Genomic DNA, 25,110 nt, shown 5'->3' with positions numbered 1-25,110 from the left:
CAGGCACCCGCCACTTCGCCCGGCTAGTTTTTTTTTTTTGTATTTTTTTAGTAGAGACGGAGTTTCACCGTGTTAGCCAGGATGGTGTCGATCTCCTGACCTCGTGATCCGCCCGTCTCGGCCTCCCAAAGTGCTGGGATTACAGGCTTGAGCCACCGCGCCCGGCCTATTCTCTACTTTTACAATAGATTTTCTTCATCAGCTAGACTAGTAGAAGTTAATTTCTTTTTAGTTTTTTTTTTTTTTTTTTTTTTTTTTTTTTTTTTTTGAGATGGAGTTTCGCTCTTGTCACCCAGGCTGGAGGGCAATGGCGTGATCTCGGCTCACTGCAACCTCCGCCTCCCGGGTTCAAGTGGTTCTCCTGCCTCAGCCTCCCAAGTAGCTGGGACTATAGGCACCCACCCCTCCCACCCACTACACCTGGATAATTTTTGTATTTTTAGTAGAGACGGGGTTTCACCATGTTGACCAGGCTGGTCTCGAACTTCTGACCTCAAGTGATCCACCTGCCTTGGCCTCCCAAAGTGCTGGGATTACAGGCGTGAGCCACCGTGCCTGGCCGAATATTCTTAGTGGTAGTATAATTGTGTTTACTTTTGGCCTCATGAGAGAAAGGAAAATATACTACTCTATTAAATACTTCTTGGTAGCTGGGTCTCAATTTTCCTGCTCTTAGATCTGGACATACTTTTATAAAAGGCTTGAGTGTTTTTTTTTTCCTATTATGGCTGCATGTCACCCCCATTCATTTATTCAGCAAATACTTACTGAGCGTCTACTTTATGTCAGGAACTTTTCTAGCTCCTGGGGAGCTAGCTCCTACCTTCTGGGAACTTAGATTCTAGAGGGTAAAGACAAAAAAGAGGCAAGAATATATGTCAGACAGTGATAAGTGTGGAGAAAAATAAAGTAGGGCAGTGGAGATAGGGATTATTTGGGGAAGGGAATGTGCTGTGTTTTAAGGTGATCAGGGACAGTCTTACTGAGAAGGTGACAGTGGAGCAGAGACCTGAAAGGAATGAGGGTGAAAGCCACAAGAACACCTGGGAGAAGAGCCCCCTGGTAATGGGAACAAAAGGGGGGCAGGGTGGGGCCGTGAGAGAGAGGAGGAGCAGTAACAGGAGTTAGAGTGTTCGTGAAGCTGGATTTGTAGGATCTCATAGCCAAGAGAAGGATTTAGGATTATTTTCCTGTGTGAGTTGCATCCTAATACGATTGTTGATATTCTTCTGCCCAACCTCCTCCATTTTCCTATACCATTTCCAGTTGTTTCAACATGTAAACTTTGTTAAGGTTTCAAAAATAAACAAATATAACCCAAATAACAATGTATTAAATGCAAAAGATTGAAATCTACACGTCTATTTCTACTAAACTGCTCTTCTTTATATGTGTCATTTGCTGGGGAAAGCAGCATTTGCTACTGACCTATTTAAATATGCTGAGCTCAGAGCCCTTCCCAGCCCAACAAAATGCACTTGACCCTCTGTGGGGATAGAAGGTTGATAGATTGTTTCGTGATTTTTTTTTCTTTTGGTTGTGCACCTGACTTTGATATTTATCTGGGTCTGTGCATTTTTTAGAAAGTAAGCTCTGAAGGCCAGGCGCAGTGGCTCATGCCTATAATCTCAGCACTTTGGGAGGCCGAGGTGGGCAGATCACTTGAGGTCAGGAGTTCGAGACCAGCCTGGCCAACATGGTGAAACCCTGTCTCTACTAAAAATACAAAAGTTAGCTCTGTGTGTGGTGGCAGGCGCCTGTAATCCCAACTACTTGGGAGGCTGAGGTGGGAATCGCTTGAACCTGGGAGGCGGAAGTTGCAGTGAGCCGAGATGGTGCCACTGCACTTCAGCCTGGGTGACAGAGCAAGACTCTGTCTCAAAAAAAAAAAAAAAAAAAAAAGTAAGCAAGCTCTGAGAAGACAGGTATATTTGGAGTACAATGGTTATTGTAGTTGATTCCCTGACACCCAGTCCACTCCACTATAGTCATTTCAGTTGATTCCCTTATGTCAAGTCCCTCCTCCTAAGCCACTCATGGCGTTCCTATGCTCCTTGCTGGTTATTTATTAGTTAAGGATTGGGCCATTGGTTTGGTCATGGCTTATGTTGAGGGAGCTTCTATGAAGGATTTCCTTGCTTCTAAGAAAGACACCGAGAGAAGGTTGCCTTTCTTCTTTTGGTCATTGCTGTGTCTGGATGTGATGCCTGAAATTGCTGCAGTTATTTTGCTACCTGCCTGAGAACGAAATTAGTATGTTCTGAGCTACAGAATTATCCAATTCTGGGTCCTGCTCACTTTGGGCTTTTTATGGCATGAAATATATCCTTGTTGTTTGAGACAGGTTTATTTGTTTTATTCACGACTGAAAGTGTCCTAACTGGTAAAGATGTATTAATTCCCTTCTTGAAGTTTTTTTCAGAATACGTTATATGGATTTACATGTAGTGTTTTTCAGTAATATTTAGCCCTATGGATTCTAAACTTACTGAAATGATTTAGAAGGTTAGAGTGGGAATGTAGTGACATTATGTTGCCCTTGTTAACATCTGGAGTTTTGTTACATAAAAGCAGTATGAAAATGTGTGTTTAAAGAGCTGAAAAAGAAAAATAAAAGAAGTGCAGATACGGAGAAAAACCCAAAATTATTAGACTGTATTGTTCAAATATTCTGTAGCTGTACTAATTTTTGTTGGCGTATTTGTAATTGAATGTGCTGTACTGAAACCTCCCATTATGATGGTGATTTTGTCTATTTCTCCTTGCAATCTTATCAGTCTGACATATGTACTGACATTTATATATTTATATTTCTCTGGATTATTTTCTGAGATGCGTAGTGTTTACACTGGTTATGTCTTTCTGGTGTATTTCAATTTTTATATTATGTAAAAATAAAGAGCTGAAAAGACCCTTTAGACCGTATTAGTTTATTTTAATGACCATGCAGTGCACTTTAAGTTAGTAACGTCTGAACTAGTCATAGTAGAAAAGAAAGGCAAATTGTAGGATGTAGTGCTCTTTAAGTTAGTAACGTCTGAACTAGTAATAGTAGAAAAGAAAGGTAAATTGTAGGATGCAGTGCTCTTTAAGTTAGTAACGTCTGAACTAGTAATAGTAGAAAAGAAAGTAAATTGTAGGATGCAGTGCTCTTTAAGTTAGTAACGTCTGAACTAGTAATAGTAGGAAAGAAAGGCAAATTGCAGGATACAAACCCATGTCCGTGTACCAGATTCATCACAGCTATTCTTGCATGAGCCCAGATACTTTAAATTAAAAAAAAGAAATGTTGAAGAACTTGGAATTCATCCCTTTATCCCATTCATTTATTAAGAGTTTTCTTAAGCACAGGTAATAATAGCAAATTGAGACATCAATATTTGAGGGTTTTAAGGTGGCCAGACTGTGGGCTCATCAATTTCCGTACTTTTCTATCATCCAACTGAGTTTTGTGGGTGAAGAATGTTACCATTTTATTTGTTTTAAGGCAGCATATTTGGTGTTTTTTTCTCACATATTTCTTTTAGTTCTTAGAAAGGCTAGGAGTAGAACTTTGCTGTTCAAATGGGGAGTGAACAGTAAAATTAAAAGGTTGGCCAAGACCCTGGGAAAATGCTAACAGTGAGTGTCTTTTTTGCATCTGGACTGAAATCTGAGAGGTTCCTAGGTTCTGCACAAGGTAGCTTTGTGCATATTTCTCTGATTGCTGAGCCTGGATTGAGCTACCTGACAGGCCTCTGATAATCAATTCCAAAGCACACACTATTCTCTTTCAGCATCTTGTAGGGAAAGGTGGACAAAGAGTGTGAAATAAATATTCTCTTCCCAAGTCTCCCATCCCAAGTGTCTCTTTGAGGTGGGATACTGACAAAGACTTAAAAATACCCATCTTGCTTGCCCCCTCCCACATCCCTAAATACAACAGGCAGCAAACAACCCCAAATGCCTAACAGGAAGACAGTTCCTTTTTAATTTTGGCAAAATCTAGGAACTCTTTGTGTTGTGGTGTCCAGAAACATAAAAGGAGAATTCTATGAAAAGATTTCAGCTAATTCACATTTACAGGGTGCCCATTGCTATGCCACCATGTGAGGTGTTATTTAAGCTTTGCAGAGGTAAATTAAAATGTACTTTTTGTTGCCTTGCCTGCTTAAAGGGGAAAGCAGAGGCATGGGATGTTATTATAAAGTAAGGAAGTTGATTTTCATGTGAGGCTTAGTGCAAATCAGCCTGTTGTTTATTCTGAAAAGCATGCTGTTTTCTACAATATAGACTTCTTTATTTGCTTGTTTCTTATATTAAGATTTCTCAGTGGGACAAAAAAGGAAAAAACCCCATAAGAATAGAGAGAATGAAGTGGGCGGAGAAAAGGGACGGAACGCAGAAGGTGAAGAAATATTGTGGTTTGCCTGAGGGAATCTGGGAAGTAAGGAGATGGAAGAAGTTGGGCGATCCATTCAGTTAAAATAAGTGAAGACAGTTGTGGGTTAAGAGAAGTAAGACTTTCTAATTATGAAGATCTGGCACATGTAACTGGTCAAATATTTTAGATTCTAGATGGACATTTCAAGAGAAGAGGTAATACAATGTAATAGAAATATTGGCTAATGATTAATGACTGCTTAACATGTACGTGTTGAAACTGATGGAGAACAAGACCTTATAACAATCCTATGAGGTGGGTACTCTTTTTTTTTGGGGGGGGGGGGATGGAGTCTTGCTCTTTCACCAGGCTGGCAGTGGCGGGATCTCGGTTTACTGCACCCTCTGCCTCCTGGGTTCAAGCGATTCTCCTGCTTCAGCCTCCCGAGTAGCTGGGACTACAGGTGTGCACCACCACGCCCAGCTAATTTTTTTTTCTTTTTTTGTATTTTTAGTAGAGATGGGGTTAAGGATGTTCTTCATCTCCTGACCTCATGATTTGCCCACCTCAGCCTCCCAAAGTGCTGGAATTACAGGCGTGAGCCACCGTGCCCGGCCGAGGTGGATACTCTTTTCATTTCCATTTTTTTTTGTCTTTTTTTGAGGAGGAAACTGAAGCTTAGAGAGATTACATTTCCTAAAGTCTCAGCTGGTAAGTAATAAAACCAAGGTTCAGACCAAGACTGTGCCCCTAACGGCTATCCTATACTGTATCTGAATACCTGAGGAAATAAAATACAACTGAAATCACTTTGCATTTTTTTAAAAAACAGTAGCAATAGGGGCATAGGATCTTAAAGTTTAAAAGGTCTTAGAGGTCAGATTATAGAGAAAAAAAAATGGAAGTCCAGGGAGACTTCCTAAACTGTGTCATGGGGTACCTTAGAAACATTTTTACCTTTGTATTTTAACTTCACAAGAAGCATAAAATGCATAATCATCTTTGTCAATTTTTTTCCAGTTTTTTGTTCATTATGAATGTCAGGGAAGGTATCTATTTTAAATTGGACTGTGTCATGAGTAATGCTTGAAGAATTACATGTTGTGCTTGGCAATTGGTTCTGCATGCAAAGCTGGAATGTAGGGAATTTTTCTGTTTTGTACTCTCTCTCTTATTATGTGTAGGGTGAGGAGAATGGAGCCCTAATGCAGTTTCTTTAGGAAGTGTAGTCCACTAGCAGTAATTAAAATGATTATTACGCGGTAATGCCAAGGGCTCTAGAATAGAATTTAAACATTCCTTGATGTTTTCGAGATAGATCTTAAAATAGATATCGATATAAAACAAAATGGAAGGTACAGAAAATTAATTTTAGAATGTCAATTCTGGATATATTTTGATGAGAATATGAGAAAGTAGCCACAAATCACACCTTGCACCATGAAATTTGCAACAGAAATTTCAAAGCCAAATATATTTAAGTGTTCTTGGAGCCCACTTTTTGTTTTATTAAAAGAGACCTATCCAAATGCTGAAAATGAAACTAGTAGGAATTATATAAAGATGAAATAACTTACATTGAGGATTTTACATAGTTGTCACGACTTTGATATTTTTCTATTCAAAAAATAAAAACGCCTAGTACCATATGTAGGAAAACAGACTAATGCTGTAAAAGTGCCTCAAGTATCCATTAGACACTTTATTACTAAAATTTCTCCTGGGGGTGGTGGGAGAAGATGGAATTTCCTAGTTGATTTATAACATGATATTTAAGATGCAAAGAACTGGCCGGGCGTGGTGGCTCATGCCTGTAATCCCAGCACTTTGGGAGGCCGAGTCGGGCGGATCACGATGTTGGGAGATGGAGACCATCCTTTCTAACACGATAAAACCCTGTCTCTATTAAAAATACAAAAAATTAGCCAGGTATGGTGGTGGGCACCTATAGTCCCAGCTACTCGGGAGGCTGAGGCAGGAGAATGGTGTGAACCCAGGAGACGGAGGTTGCAGTGAGCCGAGGCCGCACCACTTGCACTGCAGCCTGGGCGATAGAGCAAAACTCCGTCTCAAAAAAAAAAAAAAAAAAAAAAAAAAAAAAAAAAAAAAAGATGCAAAGAACTATGTTGCTTTATTTTAAGGGACCCATCAGGCTGGGCACGATGGTTCACACCTGTGATCCCAGCACTTTGGGAGGCTGAGGCAGGCAGATCACTTGAGCTCAGGAGTTCAAGACCAGCCTGGTCAACATGATGAAACCCTGTCTGTACTGAAAATACAAAAATTACCCGGGCGTGGTGGCGCGTGTCTGTAATCCGAGTTATTCAGGAGGCTGAGGCAGGAGAATCGCTTGAACCCAGGAGGTGGAGGTTGCAGTGAGCTGAGATTGTGCCACTGCACTCCAGCTGGGCAACACAGTGAGACTCAGTCTCAAGTAAATAAATAAAAAAATAAAATAAGATTAAGAGACCCATCAGTGTTTTGTGTTTGGTTACTCTCCAGTAATAGCTTTGTAATTTCTATCTTGCTCCTGCATTGATCTTGCATTTTTCAATCCAAAGCATTTTAGTTGGTCTACTTGTACACTTAATTCCCATAGCAAGCCTCATTAATCTCATTAATTCCATGCCCTAGTGAACTGCTGAGAAGAAAAGTTGTCATTACCATGGATTCTGTCACATGAAGGGATGGAATGGTGGAAACCACCTTCCGTTTCCTCCCTCTATCTCTGTTTTGCTGCTGTCCAAATATTTAACATTAAAGAGTATTATAAAAAACAAATTGATTTCAGATATTTGAGAGATAGCATACTTGAGATTTAATGTATTTGGGCAACTGAGAGGTGTTTGATGTGAGGTAGAGGTACAAGGAAATGGGAGTGGGTTTTATATGTATAATAGTGCGTGACAGAACTAGGATAGGCTAGAGGCTAGATTATGTGTCAGTTACAAATGACCCCCAAATCTCAGTGGCTTGCACCATAGAAGTTTTTTCTTGCTCATGCTATATATCCAGTGTGGGTTGGTACCCAGACTGACAGAGACTTTCTTCGCAATATCTCCAACCATGACCACCCTTACAGCGGGGAGGGAAAGGAGCTTTCTGTTGGGACATGATTCATGGGCCAAAGCAAGTCTTATAGCAATGGCTACCTGCAGGTGGGGAGGCGGAGAGCCATCAGACCTTGTGTCTCAACAGGACGACCAGATACCAATGACAGCCAGTACTGTTCTCTAACTTTTGTTGAGAAAGAGTGAGGTCAGTAAAGGATTAAGGTGGGGGCAGTGCCAACCACTTCAGTCTTGCGTTGCTTCTCGGGGAGTATCTTCTTTTAAAACAATTCATTAATAGGCTGGGTGCGGTGGCTCATGCCTACAGTCCCAGCACTTTGGGAGGCCAAGGTGGGTGGATCACTTGAGGTCAGAAATTTGAGACCAGCCTGACCAACATGATGAAACCCCATCTCTACTAAAAATACAAAAAATTAGCCAGGCATGGTGGCGGGCGCCTGTAATCCCAGCTACTTGGGAAGCTGAGGCAGGAAAATCGCTTGAACCTTGGAGGCAAAGGTTGCAGTGAGCCAGGATTGTGCCACTACGCTCCAGCCTGGGTGACAGAGTGAGACTCTGTCTCAAAAAACAAATAATAATAATTGATTAACAATATTGCATACGGAGGCAAGGGCCCAATATGTGATTCCAGGCATGTTAGTTCATTCTCTTCTTCATTCTTTTGTTCCTTCACCCCTTCACTAAATATTTATTTAATGATCACATATTGAGTATATGATGTAAGTGCTGGTTTATTTTATTGATTTTGCTTTTGCTTTTGTAATCTGTAGTGATTATTTCTTTAACCCATTTTTACTGTCTTGTCAATTTTTAGTTGCACTCAGGAGCAGCCTTTTGTATGCATGTTTATTTTGAATCTATTATTTTTTAAATTCCTTCAGGGTGTGGACCTGATCTGTTTTCTTTGCCATACTATCCACATGTATTATTAGTAAATATTTGATAACGAGAGAGAAACCATAGTTTATTGGTTATATCTTTTTCAATATTTCTCTGAAGCAGTTTTGATTTTAAAAAACTATTCCAGTCTATTAACATTTTAATTAGCATCTTGAAATTTTATCTGTAATACACAGGTAAAATTTTTCCCTTGCTGTTTTACTTGTAGAGTCAAATGACTCTAGTATGTGTCGTTCAGGTGACGTAAAAAAAACCTCTGCATAATGAGTAAAATTATCCCAGAGGAGGGAGCTCTTTTAGACAATGAAACATAGTGGGGTCCTTGAGTGCAACTAAAATTTCTCTTCTGATTAATCACCGTCCCCTTGATTCATCTTTGCTTGGTCTTGTATATTTCCATTGCATAGTCTGACTTGTAATGTGGTTCTGTAGTTTTGTCTTTCTTAGAACTGAGTGATCACAGGAAGTATCTTCTTTGTCTTTGTAGTCCACTACCCCTCTTCTCATCCTACAGGCCTTATTCAATAACTTGTACATAGTAGCTGTTCAATAAAAGCTTGTTAAATATTAAGGTGATGGATATCATGATTACCCTGATTTGATTATATGAATGTATCAAATTATCACATATACCCCTAAAATATGTGCATCTGTATGTATCAATGAAAGATAAAATCTTGTTAAAGGGATTTGATTTTCAGTGATGATAGGGGTTGTGCTTTTGAGGTGATGCAAGGCTAAGAACAAAACTGTAATTGTTTAATTCAGAAAGTAGTTGTGGAATGGAGTCTGAAGAGAGACGGGACAATAGGGCCCACATGGAAGGAAGATTTTGTGTATAGAATGTTCTAGCCTCTTTAGATTGCCTTGACTTGTGTCAGGGGAGCAGTTTGTTTCACTTTGCCTATATAAGATTAATGTTTCTGAGATGAAAAAAAAAAACACACAAAAAAGGAGCTTTTTGACGTAATCAAGCCTCTGTCAATCACTTCTTGCTTCTTAATAACTTTTGTATCTTCCTTTCAGGAGAGCAGTTGAAGTGAATTCTTCTGGGACCAAATCCAGTGTTTCTGCCTTGAAGAAACATAATTAACTGACATTTTAAAAGCCACTTTATAGACCTGTTCTGACTCTGGGCAAAGGACATTGCTTGATTTATAGTTTATGAAAAGTCTACTTTTAGAATTCGGGTATGTTTTGTGGTAGTTCTTTTAGTTGATTACTTTCATTTTTCTTTGGGAAATTATCTAGAATAGCTGTAGTGATGTCATCAGAAGCTTGACTTTTACCTCTGTGTACTTAGAGGGCTGACTGACGCACAGGGAAATATTTCACAGTGAATGGTGAGTTTAAACTTATGTGTGCAAGGAAAAGGTAACTGCATTGCAAGCAGCTTCCCCCTCCCTCCCTCTCCAAGGAGGGGATGATAGCTATTATTAATTGATTTTCCTCTTACTATGGAAGCCAAGGGTTCAGATATTAATGGGAAAAATTATTGAAATGTCCAGGATTTTGTTTTGTGGCTTGGGTTCCCTGAAGCCTAGCTTGAAGAGACCAGCAGTGAATTACAGTGTCACACTATAAAGACACTGACAAGATTTTTGTCATTAAAGTTAAAAATATTGCAACAGATTGCCTGGGTAATCAGACCTTCCTTTGATGTGTGTGGTAAGAATTCTTATTCAAGGGAACTGAGGCGGGATATATATTCATTATTAGAGACTTCAGCGTGGATATGATTTTAAGTTTCGATGAAAAGCTTCCTTCCAGAATTACCATGCTTCAGGAAATATGGTTAAGACTTGATCACATTTGTTCACCAGCCACAGACATTCTTGCCAGTTTGATAGCACGGGTACAAGTGATCTCTATGCTTCTAGGCATATGCACCTATCATTGTTGGGTCTTCCAAGGATCTCGTATGTCAATCCAGACCCATGCATCTGGTGGCTTTCATTCTTCTGCCTGGAGCCCAGCCTCACTTTCATGATAATGGGTCCCCTTCCAACTTTCTAATAAGGAGGATTTGTGTTGGTCCTTGTGTTCTTGGGATATAGGTAAAAGAAAAAAAAAAAAAAACCTTTGAAAGTCTACAAGTCCACATTGGTTGCTTCCCTGTCATCTTTTTTTCTTGAGACAGTACTTTGTCACCCAGGCTGGAGTGCAGTGGTACAATCATGGCTCACTGCATCTTCCACCAGCTGGGCTCAAGCGATCCTCCCACCTCAGCCACCTGAGTCGCTAGGACTATGGGCATGTGCCACCATGCCTGGCTAATTTTAAAAATTTTTTGTAGAGAGGAGGTCTCACTATGTTGGCCAGGCTGGTCTCAAACTCCTGGGCTAACGTGATCCTCCCGCCTTGGCCTCCCAAAGTGTTGGGATTACAGGCATGAGCCACGGCATCTGGCCTCCCATCATCTTTATCCTTCAAATGAAGAGTCCTGGAGGGACTGGTCCATGTCCATAGGTGAGGAGTGTCAGTGTTGTCATGTTGCCAATTCATGCCCTCTGCAGAAGGTGCCAGGCTAAGAAAAATATATCAAAACAAGATAAAACCAAACCAAACAGCCAAAGACTTCTCCTATCCCATAGCGACCACCTGCCCCTTCCTGCCTGTTTCTCATCATAGTATCCCTCGTTGAGGCTTGGAGGGTTGAGCCCCACGTCTAGACTTGAATACTTGAACATGTGAGGCCAACTGCTGCTACTTTCCCAGGCTCTCGTGATTTAAACTCTGGGCTACTAGTGCTCTGGACACTTAAAATTCGTCACTCAATGGATCAACTAAGTGCGTATTGCTGGACTTAGTTTTGTAGGTATCATTTAAGAAATTCCTGGAAACAAAATAGGAACTATTTATAAAGTTATTGACCTTTTGCCAGCATAGTTCCTTATAGAATAAAACTGGTCTCATTTCATATCTCACCTCACTCCATGCCTTGTCCATAGTTAGTATTCAAAATGTCAGGTCGAATAAATGAGGAATGAGTATCAGACAGATTTATTAATGGAAGGCAGCAAAGTGAACAAAGGCAAGTAGGCAGGGGTAGGGAGACAAGCCTGGGAGGACTTTAAGGAGTCAAGGAAAATAACAGACTTTGGGGGCTGGTGAGATGAGAGATGGTTGAGTAGAGATGGCTGGGTCAGAGCAGGATTCACCTAAGGAGCATCCCACTCAGTGCTGTAAAAGACTCGCCCTGAGAAATACTCATGTGAACTCCCTTTGTGCAGTCTGTATGGTTGGATTTCTCTGACTTTATGCAAATATAACCTGACTCCACTGTGAATATGTTGGTGCATTCAAGAAGCTGCAAAACTCTTACTACTATCCCATTTTAGATGAGGAAGTGAAGACTCAGAAGAGTCAAGAAGTCTGCCCAAAGTCTCACAGTTGGAGCCTCTCTGCAGACCCGCAAAATATGCATATATATTCCTATGTAAAAATATCAGGTTTTCCAGTGTTCCTCCTGAACCCAACTGTATAGTGTTGATTTGCCCTGAGTGAAAGTAGGGAGGTGACGAGAAATAGGAACTAAGTAAGGTTGTTTCTTGTGTGATTTTATGGAATCAAACAAGGTAGTTGAATCAGCAGGTTTTGCTTCCACCTGAAATAACATCTTCATTTTGTTCTGCTCTTTCTTAAACATCTGTGGGAGTTCAGCTGGACTGTATTGAGGGTAAGCTTCCAAGAGGGGACAACTATTGGCCCCAACAAACTATTGTCATAGAATCTTCTAGCACTTAACTTAGTCCTGATGTTTCTCATAAATTCTAGGGATGATCAGCACTTTAGTCTTGGAAGTAGGCCTTTTAACTTTAGTTGTAGGAATCAATGACCCAGAATTACTTGCAGCTCTATCCTGATTTGCAGTGGTTTATAAAATTTGCTCATCCTGACTTGCTCTGTATATGGGCTGTGTATAGATCAGTGTGGGAGTATGTGCTTGCTTCATTTTGAGGACTTTTTATTACATAAGCTGAGGAACTTGAACTGAAATTCTATGATATGACTTTTTATTCCTGAGGTGTTGCCAGGGCTTGGCTGATATTTCATGCCAAATTTAAAAAATAATATTAATATTTATAAGTGATTACATTTTACCATGCACAATCCGATTGTTTGACTCATTATGACTCATGAGCAGCTGAAATGTGTGGCTTGAAGTTTGAGTCAGTTCATTAGGAAATATTCAGCCAAAAAACATCTATTGGGGCTCCTCTAGGCCCAGAGTATCAAGGAGATTAATGCCGCCAGTAGTAGAGATGACTATGCCATTTCAAATTTGAATGATACAGTATTGAGGTGAGTCAGAAAATGTATCCAGTGATAACTAGTAATAGCTTGACATTGGGAAAATATTGACTGCTTTTATTAATCTTTTAAAAAATATGGACATCCTTGCTATAATTAAAAAGCTGCTATTTATACCTAAATGCATCTATGTTGGGGAAGAGGGATGATTTAATAGCTATAAGCTGGTTGGGTCTTTCTCAGAAATTGTACTGACATTAACTTAGAGTGGTTCCTATAAATGATGTCCCAATACAGTAACACCGTATTCATCTTTTAGAAGTTCACTTTTGGCTCTTTTTGTTTAATAATGTTGCCAGACTTTACAGCTGTACTGTAATTTGAAACAATGTGAAAACTGCCCTGTTTACTCATTCCAAGCAAAAGGGCTAATGCTGTTAATTTTCTTGTCACAAGTTGATTGAATTAATAGCCAACTTCATTCACTCTTCCCTGGTTCTTTTTATTAAAAACTTTTCTTCCTTATGCAATCATTTCGATTTAAATTCTTTAAAAACAAAAGAGAAGAATGTGCTAACAGTTACTCCTTTATGTTTTATCTGCTTCAGAATAGTGTAGAAATGTTATGTTATGAATTCCTGAAAATGGGGTCATATAAGGGCTTTATATTGTATGCTACCCAAATCCTTTTATGTAAACTGGGGGAAAAAAAATCAGATTCTGAATGAAAGCACAGGGAAAAAAGAGTCAGGGCTGATTTGAGCAGAGTAGCCCAAGAGGATGAATGTGTTTTCATCGTACTGCCTTCCAGAAACAAGGGAGGTATGACTCAAGACCCAGTTGATACCTGTGTACTTTCCCAGGAGGCTATGTTTATGATTCCTAGGGCCCGTAGATTGCATCTTACACAATATTGGATTCTGCTCATTTCTGTTGGTTAATTCAGTCTTCACATTCTCCAGTATAGCTTCTTTTGGCTCAGTTAAGATTTGCACTCCTCTCAGTTTACTTCTCCTGTTCCATTAAGGCTTATGTCATTGGCATTGTAGGAAAGAATTTCTTCCTGTTCCCATTACTGTTGTTTTCATCAATGGTCCTTCTTTGCTCTCCCCTGAAGGATCTGCCCTCAAATCACTTTACATCTCCACCTGGGTGTGATAGCTCTGCTTGGATGCACTTAAACAAAACATGGGGGAAAATTGAACTAATTCATTGTGCTGCCTGCAAAATAGCACCCCTACCCTGCATTGTTAACACTGCCAGCAGTCTCCTCTCCTGTCCATGGGATCCAGTGAGAGGTATTTGGGTCCCAGATGTTTTAGGGTTAATTTGTGTGCTGCTCTTTCTGCTACATGCTGGTTCATTAGCCCATCTTCTGGCTTTCCTCAAGCCCATGCGTAGATTGGTGAAACCATTTCTCTGATTTTTCTCTACACTTGACTTTCCATTTCATTTTACCAGGCCCTGCTCCCTGCTGAGCTGACCTGGCCCTTACCTAAGCCCCACACTCATACCTGCTAGCCCATCTGGATAAATGAAGTCCGTTCTGTAGTCTTGCTGTTTGTAGAGGTTCGCACAGCTCAAGACATTCTTTACCACCATCAGGTTATTTCTTCTCCCTTATTATGTTAGACTTCATTTAAGACTCTCAGTCTTCTCAAACTCAGCACTTGAATGATCGCCTGTGTTTGTAAAGCATTTTTACAGTGTGTGTATTTTCACCTAGAATGTCTCATTTACAAATGTATCTAAAATGTATTCAGGCTAGGATTTGAATCCAGGCAGTCTGGCTGCAGAGCCTGTGTTCTTAAATTACTAAGTTTCATATTTGGGATAATAGAGAGATGAGAATTTGGACAAAAACCTTTCTATATAACCTGTTCGTTGCTTGCATGGCATTCTATCTCATCATGGCCAACATGATCAAAATCTCTCAGCTGAAAATTACTATGTTGCTGGTTTTTTTTTTTTTTTTTTTTTTTTTTTTTTTTTTTTTCCATGTGTGTGTGTTTTTTGAGACGAGGTCTCACTGTGTTACTTAGGCTTGGACTTGATCTTGTGGGCTCAAGCAGTCCTCCTGCCTCAGCCTCCTGAGTAGCTGGGACTATAGGTGCAGGCTTGCTGTTTTTCTTTTTATCAGGAAGTTCCCTTGAAGCTTTAAGAAACCAAACCTCACTTTTTCCTCTCTCACAAATGGCTGGGATTCATTGCTGGATTGATTGCTCCACCATTCACTCTTGTGGTCCATCATCTGCCAATAGACTCACCTTTTAGGAAAAAAAAAAAAAAAAAGGATAGGCTGGGCATGGTGGCTCACGCCTGTAATACCAGCACTTTGGGAGGCCAGGGTGGGCAGATCATGAGGTCAGGAGTTCAAGACCAGCCTGGCCAATATGGTAAAACCCTGTTTCCACTAAAAATACAAAAATTAGCCAGGTGTGGTGGCAGGTGCCTGTAATCCCAGCTACTCGGGAGGTTGAGGCAGAAGAATCACTTGAACCCAGGAGGCAGAAGTTGCAGTGAGCGAGATCTCTCCACTGCACTACAGCCTGGGTGACAGAATGAGACTCCATCTCAAAAAATAAATAAATAAATAAAAAAGGATAGCCCTGACACAGGTTGAAAACCTGTTATATGGATCACAGAGAATGTGCATTTTTAAAAACCAGCCTCATTAGCAGAGATTATTAGCTATGTCCAAGTTAAGTTCCCCTTTAAAAAATGTTTTCTTCTGTATTAAGGCTGTGACCCATAGGCCTCATCCTCACAAAGAGGCATTGGAGTTGGTGTAGCTGAGCAGCAATTTATTAAAAGTACAAATTGAAGATTTCATATGGCACTTGATCTTCTTCATGCCTCTTGTAGTCAAATATTTTTAATAGTGTCTAAAAAAAGTGTCTAGTTGAAAATTAGAGGATACTAACAAATGGAATATAATTATGTACTGAAGGGATGTGATGGCTGTTGTTCTAGGTGCTGAATTGCATATCTCAATCTGTGTTTTTCTTTCACTTTTTGGGTTTGAAGACTTAGATAATCCCAGTATCTACAGAGGTTACTTAAGGATACTAAGTGACATGAGGTTTTTTAGTCATAGGGGGAAATAGAGGTAAAATGGGAAACTAAAACATTAATATGTAGGGCAGTATTTAAAAAAAGAGTATAGTAATTGGGTCAGTTTATATATGTATGCATGTGTATGGGAAAATCAATGCATTGGAAAAGAGAGAAGGTTTTTTGCATTATATTCTAATATCATTGTGTTAGAATCATGGTTTATAGGTGGGGAAATGAGCCTTAGAGAGGCTAAATGAGTTGACCCAGAGACTCTGCGGAAGTGAGGACAGAGCTGGGATTGAAACACGTCCTCCTGGATTCAAGTACACTTGACCTTTACCTTCTGGCTGAATGGATGGCAAGAAGGATCCACCACATCAAGAGGAAAAATTAAAATGGAAGATGTTTATCTAGGGGGCTAGTGTGATATCATTGACTTTGGACTAAAAACAATGGTTTAGCTCAACTCTGGGGGTTACCAGCTTTGTAACCTAGATAAGTTGCTGAAGTTGGGACCTCAAGTCTGGAGATCCTCATAGCTAAAGGGAAAGGATTTTTTGAGGATAAGCTTATCCAACACCTTTGAGGATTGAGATCATGTGCATGATAATATCTGGAACTTGATAAATGTCAAATTCCCTTCTCCTTCCTTTACATATTGATCTATAAGTTGTTTAAATTTTTCCTCATGACATTGTGTTCTTCTGAGTCCTTTTTGTGTTAAAAAACCTCATAGAGAACAATGTTATTATATGCAACATGTAGACATAGTAAGTTTTTAAACAAAAATATCAGTTTTGTGTGTTGTAAGGTAACTTCCAGGTTAGTTACCTTATGGTCAAATGATTTGAAGTCTCATGGAGCCATGAAAATGTCATCTACAGTTTAAGTTTTTTTTGAGACAAGGTCTCATTCTGTTGCCTAGACTGGACTACAGTGGTGCAATTGTAGCTCACTGCAGCCTTGAACTCCTGGGCTCCTGGCCTCCCGCTTCAGCCTCCTGAGTAGCTAGGATTACAGGCACATGCCACCATGCCTGGCTATTTTTTTTTTTTGTATTTTTTGTAGATACAGGATCTTGCTTTGTTGCCCAGGCTGGTCTCAAAATCCTGACTTCAAGTGATCCTCCTGTCTCAGCCTCCCAGTGTGCTGGGATAATAGATGTGACCCTGGTCTATAATGAACTTTTAAGAAAATAGCAGGCCAGGCATGGTGGCTCATGCCTGTAATCCCAGCACTTTGAGAGGCTGAGGCAGGCAGATCACAAGGTCAGGAAATCAAGACCATCCTGGCTAACACGGTGAAACCCCGTCTCTACTAAAAATACAAAAAATTAGCTGGGCGTGGTAGCGGCGCCTGTAGTCCCAGCTACTTGGGAGGCTGAGGCAGGAGAATGACGTGAACCCTGGGGGCGGAGCTTTCAGTGAGCTGAGATCACACCACTGTCCTCAAGCAGAGCGAGACTCCGTCTCAAAAAAAAAAAAAAAAAAAGAAAAGAAAAAGAAAATAGCAGTAGTAGTATAAAGACCAAGAGAAATGGCAAGATGTTAACATCTTATGCCATTTTTTCTGGTGGCTGTGAATATTTATTTAGCATGGCTATTATGCTGTGGAGTGGTTAATGTCCAGATCAGTTCTACATAATTGTAAAGCCCACCTCAAGTAAGAGGAGGATAAATGGGTTAAAAGAAAAAAGACTAGCAGAGGTTCCTGTGGTTTATACAAAGGAAATGGTTGAGGCAGGCAATTAATGACTGAGGATTAGTAAACCAGGGTTAGCTGGTGCACAGTTTTGATGCAGACCCTAAAGGGGGGCAGGGGCATGCCTTTCTCTTGCCTGGTAGAGTGGGAAATATCGTTAGACGGCAAAAATCATATTTAGTTTAAACTTCAGTTCCTTATGTTTACATGAGAAAAGATTAGATTACAATTTATTATAACTCATTCTCCAAAATATCTGGGAGTAAATAAAAAATGAAATAATCTTCTATTATTCATATTAACAGGATGGGGCAGGCAGGAAGAGTGTGTGTGTCGACAACATAGGACAATTAATAGTATAAAAACCACTGATCACTGACAGATCCCTCTTCTGTTTTCTTCCTGACCTTCTTGGTTTGAGAACACTAGACATAGCTGAGTCCTTAGCATGAGAGAAGGGGGTTGAGAGGAAGAGACAACTCACGTACTATTGAAGTTGATTGTCTTGAATTAAAAAACCCATTATCCCAATCTGCCCCTTAAAAACTATTTTCCTCTCAGCTTCTCACACTCTGTGAAATATACTTTTAGCCTCTAATGCCTGACTTGATCCTCACCGTAGTGATTAGAGTCAGATGTTTAGACACGCTAGACTAATCTAATGCACTTTGACTTGGCCACAGCTAAGACTGTAAATCTGTATGTCAGATACCAGGCGATTGACATTTTTGTTATGACCATAAATTATGCTGGACCTGGAGAGTGATGTAAAATTATGCATTATGTCACTGTGTCAACTACTCATCATGGAAGACTTTGTTTGATGTTGGTACTGAGTATGAAACTTCATACTCCTAGAATGCCAATTTCAAATTTAGATGTCAGCCATGATGATAAGGTTTTATAATTTGTGCTTTAAAGCAACTTTAATCTTACAAGTGGGTCTCAATATATAAAGAATAAAATAGTTCAATGCTTTTAAGGAATGTTGTACACATATTGTGGTCACAATATCCTAAAAAGAAAATGTTGATAAAATGGAAAGTAAACACAATAGAGTGATTAGGAACGCGGACTCTGGAATCAAACCTTAGTTTGAGTCTAGGTCTTTCTTGCCACTTATTAGATGTTTAATCTTTCTTAACCTCATCCTCCCTCCTCCATATATACTATAGGAGTAACAATATAATACCTGTTTCATAGAGACATTGTGATGATTAATTGAGATGATGCATGTAAAGGCTTTAGGCTGGTACATTGTGAGTGCTCAATAATTACTAGCTACAATTAATAATAGAAATAAATATTAAGGGTACCACCCTTAACATCTCGAATTTATAACCTTCCTGAAAATGCAGAGGGATTAATTTCTGTTGTTGTTTTGATGTTGATATTGTAGAACATACCAACTTTTGTCCTGGAGACACATGGAGAATGTCAGTAATGTGTCCTGAAGATGTATTACTGGGAGGTGACATTTTTAATGGATTTTTAATGGATTTTTAACACCATCTAGATAAATAGATAAAATAAAATTCTTTAAACTTTCCATCTCCTGTCTTGCCCCCTCCCCTCCTTGAAGAGAAATTTGGTGGCAATAATGTGTATATGATTTCTGTGCTGGAACAAATGATTTAAATTATTTGGGGTTTTGAAGCAGCATGCTGCAGGAGAAAAAGGAGAGGCCCAGAAGTCTGAAACCCAGCCTTGCCCATACAGCTGTCGTCTGCCTTAGGAGACAGGTTTTGGAAGCATCACCAGCTCTGTGATGCTTCTGTGACCTTGGTTAGCTATTGTCCTTTATCTATGTGTCTGGTACTGCTACTTGTGTACATGTCCATTATTATGCTGGGAACACAGCATGGTGGCTCACGCCTGTAATCCCAGCACTTTGGGAAGCCAAGGCAGGCGGATCACGAGGTCAGGAGTTAGAGGCCAGCCTGACCCACATGGTGAAACCCTGTCTCTACTAAAAATAAAAAAATTAGCTGGATGTGGTGGTGCATGCCTGTAATCCCAGCTATTCAGGAGGCTGAGGCAGGAGAATCGCTTGAACCCAGGAGGTGGAGGTTGCAGTGAGCCGAGATCACGCCATTGCACTCCAGCCTGGGTGACAGAGTGAGACTCCGTCTCAAAAAAAAAAAAAAAAAAAAAAAAAAAAAAAAGAAAAACAAACAAACAAAAACAAACACAAAGTATTACTTGCCATCAATTAAACCGTGAGTTCTTTGAGGGTATTTTATGTATAGTACCCAGGCTGGTGCTGAGTCCTGACTTAGGAAAGATTTGTTGAGTGATTGTGTGACCAGTGTAAAGGTGTGACTGTAGGCTTACTTTGCTGGGTGGTTTTGGGCAATTTATTTACTCCAAAACCCAATGAACCTCACATCTGATTTGTCTCCTGCAAATAGCTAATGTGAACTCAAATGAATAAATGTAAATAGTTTCTGTAATTTCAAAATGCCATAAAATAGAAGATTTAAAAACCTGGTCATGATAATAACAATAATATTGAAACCCAAGCTATAATATTTACCGTGGTATGCTTCATATTAGTGAGAACTGAAAACAACTGAGATTTTCTGTGGCTCACGCTTGTAATCCTAGCACTTTGGGAGGCCGAGGTGGGTGGATCACTTGGGGTCAGGGGTTTGAGACCAGCCTGGCCAACATGGTGAAATCTCATCTCTACTAAAAATACGAAAAAATTTTAGCTGGTTGTGGTAGCGGGTGCCTGTAATCCCAGCTGCTCAGGAGGCTGAGGCATGAGAATCTCTTGAATCTGGGAATTGGAGGTTGCAGGGAGTTGAGATCATGCCACTGCACTCCAGCCTGGGCAACAGAGTAAGACTCCATCACCAAAAAAAAAAAAAAAAAAAAAAAAAAAAAAAAAGATAAAAAGAGAAAAAGAATAAAAGAAAAGAAAATTTTATCACTAGGTTATTTGTTCAATCACCGATGCTACCCACACACAATATAGTATTAGGCAGCTGATAATATTTACTGAATGTTTAAATTATGTGCTGTTCTACTGTGAATGAGCTGGTCTAGGCAAACCTATCCCCAAAGGCTAAGGGAGCTGAGAGGCCAAAGAAAGAGGCTGACAAATCTAGTTTCTCAGAAAGAAATAGGGACTTACAAATAGAAGCAATGTCTCTGGCAGCTGAGAGATGGTGGATCCCTGCACTTGGCCTGCAAAAAATATCCTTCACAAGTTAGATACCCATCTTTATGAGGGGTTATCTATGCTATAGGCATTGCTTCTTTATGGGGGTTATCTATGCTATAGGCATTGCTTCTTTATGGGGGTTATCTATGCTATAGGCATTGCTTCTTTATGGGGGTTATCTATGCTATAGGCATTGCTTCTTTGTGAGGGGTTATCTATGCTATAGGCATTGCTTCTTTGTGAGGGGTTATCTATGCTATAGGCATTGCTTCTTTATGAGGGGTTATCTATGCTGTAGGCATTGCTTCTTTATGGGGGTTATCTATGCTATAGGCATTGCTTCTTTATGGGGGTTATCTATGCTGTGGGCATTGCTTCTTTATGGGGGTTATCTATGCTATAGGCATTGCTTCTTTGTGAGGGGTTATCTATGCTATAGGCATTGCTTCTTTATGAGGGGTTATCTATGCTGTGGGCATTGCTTCTTTATGAGGGGTTATCTATGCTATAGGCATTGCTTCTTTGTGAGGGGTTATCTATGCTATAGGCATTGCTTCTTTGTGAGGGATTATCTATGCTGTAGGCATTGCTTCTTTATGGGGGTTATCTATGCTATAGGCATTGCTTCTTTGTGAGGGGTTATCTATGCTGTAGGCATTGCTTCTTTGTGAGGGATTATCTATGCTGTAGGCATTGCTTCTTTATGGGGGTTATCTATGCTATAGGCATTGCTTCTTTATGGGGGTTATCTATGCTGTGGGCATTGCTTCTTTATGGGGGTTGTCTATGCTATAGGCATTGCTTCTTTGTGAGGGGTTATCTATGCTATAGGCATTGCTTCTTTATGGGGGTTATCTATGCTGTGGGCATTGCTTCTTTATGAGGGGTTATCTATGCTGTAGGCATTGCTTCTTTGTGAGGGATTATCTATGCCATAGGCATTGCTTCTTTATGGGGGTTATCTATGCTATAGGCATTGCTTCTTTATGAGGGGTTATCTATGCTATAGGCATTGCTTCTTTATGGGGGTTATCTATGCTATAGGCATTGCTTCTTTATGAGGGGTTATCTATGCTATAGGCATTGCTTCTTTATGGGGGTTATCTATGCTGTGGGCATTGCTTCTTTATGAGGGGTTATCTATGCTGTAGGCATTGCTTCTTTGTGAGGGATTATCTATGCCATAGGCATTGCTTCTTTATGGGGGTTATCTATGCTAAAGGCATTGCTTCTTTATGGGGGTTATCTATGCTGTAGGCATTGCTTCTTTATGAGGGGTTATCTATGCTGTAGGCATTGCTTCTTTATAGGGGTTATTTATGCTGTAGGCATTGCTTCTTTATGGAGGTTATCTATGCTGTAGGCATTGCTTCTTTATGGAGGTTATCTATGCTATAGGCATTGCTTCTTTGTGAGGGGTTATCTATGCTATAGGCATTGCTTCTTTGTGAGGGGTTATCTATGCTATAGGCATTGCTTCTTTATGAGGGGTTATCTATGCTATAGGCATTGCTTCTTTATGAGGGGTTATCTATGCTGTGGGCATTGCTTCTTTATGAGGGGTTATCTATGCTATAGGCATTGCTTCTTTGTGAGGGGTTATCTATGCTATAGGCATTGCTTCTTTATGAGGGGTTATCTATGCTGTGGGCATTGCTTCTTTATGAGGGGTTATCTATGCTGTAGGCATTGCTTCTTTATGGAGGTTATCTATGCTGTAGGCATTGCTTCTTTATGGGGGTTATCTATGCTATAGGCATTGCTTCTTTGTGAGGGGTTATCTATGCTATAGGCATTGCTTCTTTGTGAGGGGTTATCTATGCTATAGGCATTGCTTCTTTATGAGGGGTTATCTATGCTGTGGGCATTGCTTCTTTATGAGGGGTTATCTATGCTATAGGCATTGCTTCTTTGTGAGGGGTTATCTATGCTGTAGGCATTGCTTCTTTATGAGGGGTTATCTATGCTGTAGGCATTGCTTCTTTGTGAGGGATTATCTATGCCGTAGGCATTGCTTCTTTATGGGGGTTATCTATGCTATAGGCATTGGTTCTTTGTGAGGGGTTATCTGTGCTATAGGCATTGCTTCTTTGTGAGGGGTTATCTATGCTATAGGCATTGCTTCTTTATGAGGGGTTATCTATGCTGTGGGCATTGCTTCTTTATGAGGGGTTATCTATGCTATAGGCATTGCTTCTTTGTGAGAGGTTATCTATGCTATAGGCATTGCTTCTTTGTGAGGGGTTATCTGTGCTATAGGCATTGCTTCTTTGTGAGGGGTTATCTATGCTGTAGGCATTGCTTCTTTATGGGGGTTATCTATGCTATAGGCATTGCTTCTTTATGGGGGTTATCTATGCTGTGGGCATTGCTTCTTTATGAGGGGTTATCTATGCTGTAGGCATTGCTTCTTTGTGAGGGATTATCTATGCCGTAGGCATTGCTTCTTTATGGGGGTTATCTATGCTATAGGCATTGGTTCTTTGTGAGGGGTTATCTGTGCTATAGGCATTGCTTCTTTGTGAGGGGTTATCTATGCTATAGGCATTGCTTCTTTATGAGGGGTTATCTATGCTAAAGGCATTGCTTCTTTATGGGGGTTATCTATGCTATAGGCATTGCTTCTTTATGAGGGGTTATCTATGCTAAAGGCATTGCTTCTTTATGGGGGTTATCTATGCTATAGGCATTGCTTCTTTATGGGGGTTATCTATGCTATAGGCATTGCTTCTTTATGGGGGTTATCTATGCTGTAGGCATTGCTTCTTTATGGGGGTTATCTATGCTATAGGCATTGCTTCTTTGTGGGGGTTATCTATGCTGTGGGCATTGCTTCTTTATGGGGGTTATCTATGCTGAAGGCATTGCTTCTTTATGGGGGTTATCTATGCTGTAGGCATTGCTTCTTTGTGAGGGGTTATCTGTGCTATAGGCATTGCTTCTTTGTGAGGGGTTATCTATGCTATAGGCATTGCTTCTTTGTGAGGGGTTATCTATGCTGTAGGCATTCTTTATGAGGGGTTATCTATGATATGGCAATACATCACAGAGGTTTTGTTTCAAGATTGAGTCACTCTGGGTGAAAACAGTCTGTTTTCCTGCATGCCCCCGGCCCTGTTCTAAGCATTGAACAAATATCTCATTTAATCTTTACAACACCCCTTTGAAATCCAGATCCAGAGTCCTCAGTTTACAGGTGAAGTAGAAGCTGTGTGACTGGCACAGGAAGAGGTGCACCGTTTTGGGCATCAATCAGAAGCAAGCTGAAGAGCCATTTATTAAGCATTGGAAAAACAACCCTGATAGGTGATCCATCCAAGAATTAGTAGTCGTTGTCTCCGGAGACTAGATTTCTGAGGGAGTTGCTCTCTACAGGGAGTCAGTGTTGTTCTGTTGCCCAGGCTGGAGTGCAGTGGTGTGATTTTGGCTCACTGCAATCTCCACCTCCTGGGCTCAAGTGATCCTCCCACCTCAGCCTCCCAAACAGCTGGGATTACAGGCATGTGCCACCATGACTGGCTAATACTTTTGTATTTTTTTGTAGAGATGTGGTTTCACCATGTTGCCCAGGCTGGTCTTGAACTCCTGGGTTCAATAGGTCTGCCCACCTCAGCCTCCCAAAATGCTGGAATTACAGGTGTGAACCACTGTGCCCAGCCTCTATAGAGTATTTTAAAATTGGTTTGAAATTTTTTTTTACAATGAGCATGTATTATTTTATATTTAATGAAATAAAGCAATAAATGATCATTCACTTTGTAACTATCCATTTTATTAAAAAGAAGTAGCCAAGAAATGAAATGTTAACATAACTGAAATGTTAATTTAATTATTTCTCATTTTGGCAATGAAAGTTATTGAATTCAAGCTAAAATAGTGCATTTGAACCACAATGAGATACCATCTCACACCAGTTAGAATGGCAATCATTAAAAAGTCAGGAAACAAGTGCTGGAGAGGATGTGGAGAAATAGAAACACTTTTACACTGTTGGTGGGATTGTAAACTAGTTCAACCATTATGGAAAACAGTATGGCGATTCCTCAAGGATCTAGAACTAGAAGTACCATATGACCCAGCTATCCCATTACTGGGTATATACCCAAAGGATTATAAATCATGCTGCTATAAAGACACATGCACACGTATGTTCATTGTGGCACTATTCACAATAGCAAAGACTTGGAATCAACCCAAATGTCCATCAGTGACAGACTGGATTAAGAAAATGTGGCACATATACACCACGGAATACTATGCAGCCGTAAAAAAGGATGAGTTTGTGTCCTTTGTAGGGACATGGATGCAGCTGGAAACCATCATTCTCAGCAAACTATCACAAGAACAGAAAACCAAACACTGCATGTTCTCACTCATAGATGGGAACTGAACAACGAGATCACGTGGACTCGGGAAGGGGAACGTCACACACAGGGGCCCATCACAGGGAGGGGGGAGGGGGAGGGATTTCATTGGGAGTTATACCTGATGTAAATGACGAGTTGATGGGTGCTGACGAGTTGATGGGTGCAGCACACTAACATGGCACAAGTATACATATGTAACAAACCTGCACGTTGTGCACATGTACCCTA

General features: G+C 40.2%; 1 protein-coding gene and 1 long non-coding RNA gene across 17 annotated transcripts in view; both read left to right on the top strand.

Moving 5' to 3' along the window:
- LIMCH1 (LIM and calponin homology domains 1) overlaps window positions 1-25,110 on the top strand; it is a 344,225-nt gene that overhangs the window by 34,920 nt on the left and 284,195 nt on the right. The window lies entirely within an intron of this gene.
- Window positions 173-22,838, top strand: LOC126955046 (uncharacterized). The gene is made up of 3 exons (XR_007725791.1): window positions 173-20,584; window positions 21,898-22,077; window positions 22,723-22,838. It is a non-coding gene; the product is annotated as an uncharacterized LOC126955046 (long non-coding RNA).

This window comes from Macaca thibetana, chromosome 5 (genome assembly GCF_024542745.1).
Source record: "Macaca thibetana thibetana isolate TM-01 chromosome 5, ASM2454274v1, whole genome shotgun sequence".
NCBI lineage: Eukaryota > Metazoa > Chordata > Mammalia > Primates > Cercopithecidae > Macaca > Macaca thibetana.
This window is presented reverse-complemented; position numbering and strand designations above follow the sequence as displayed.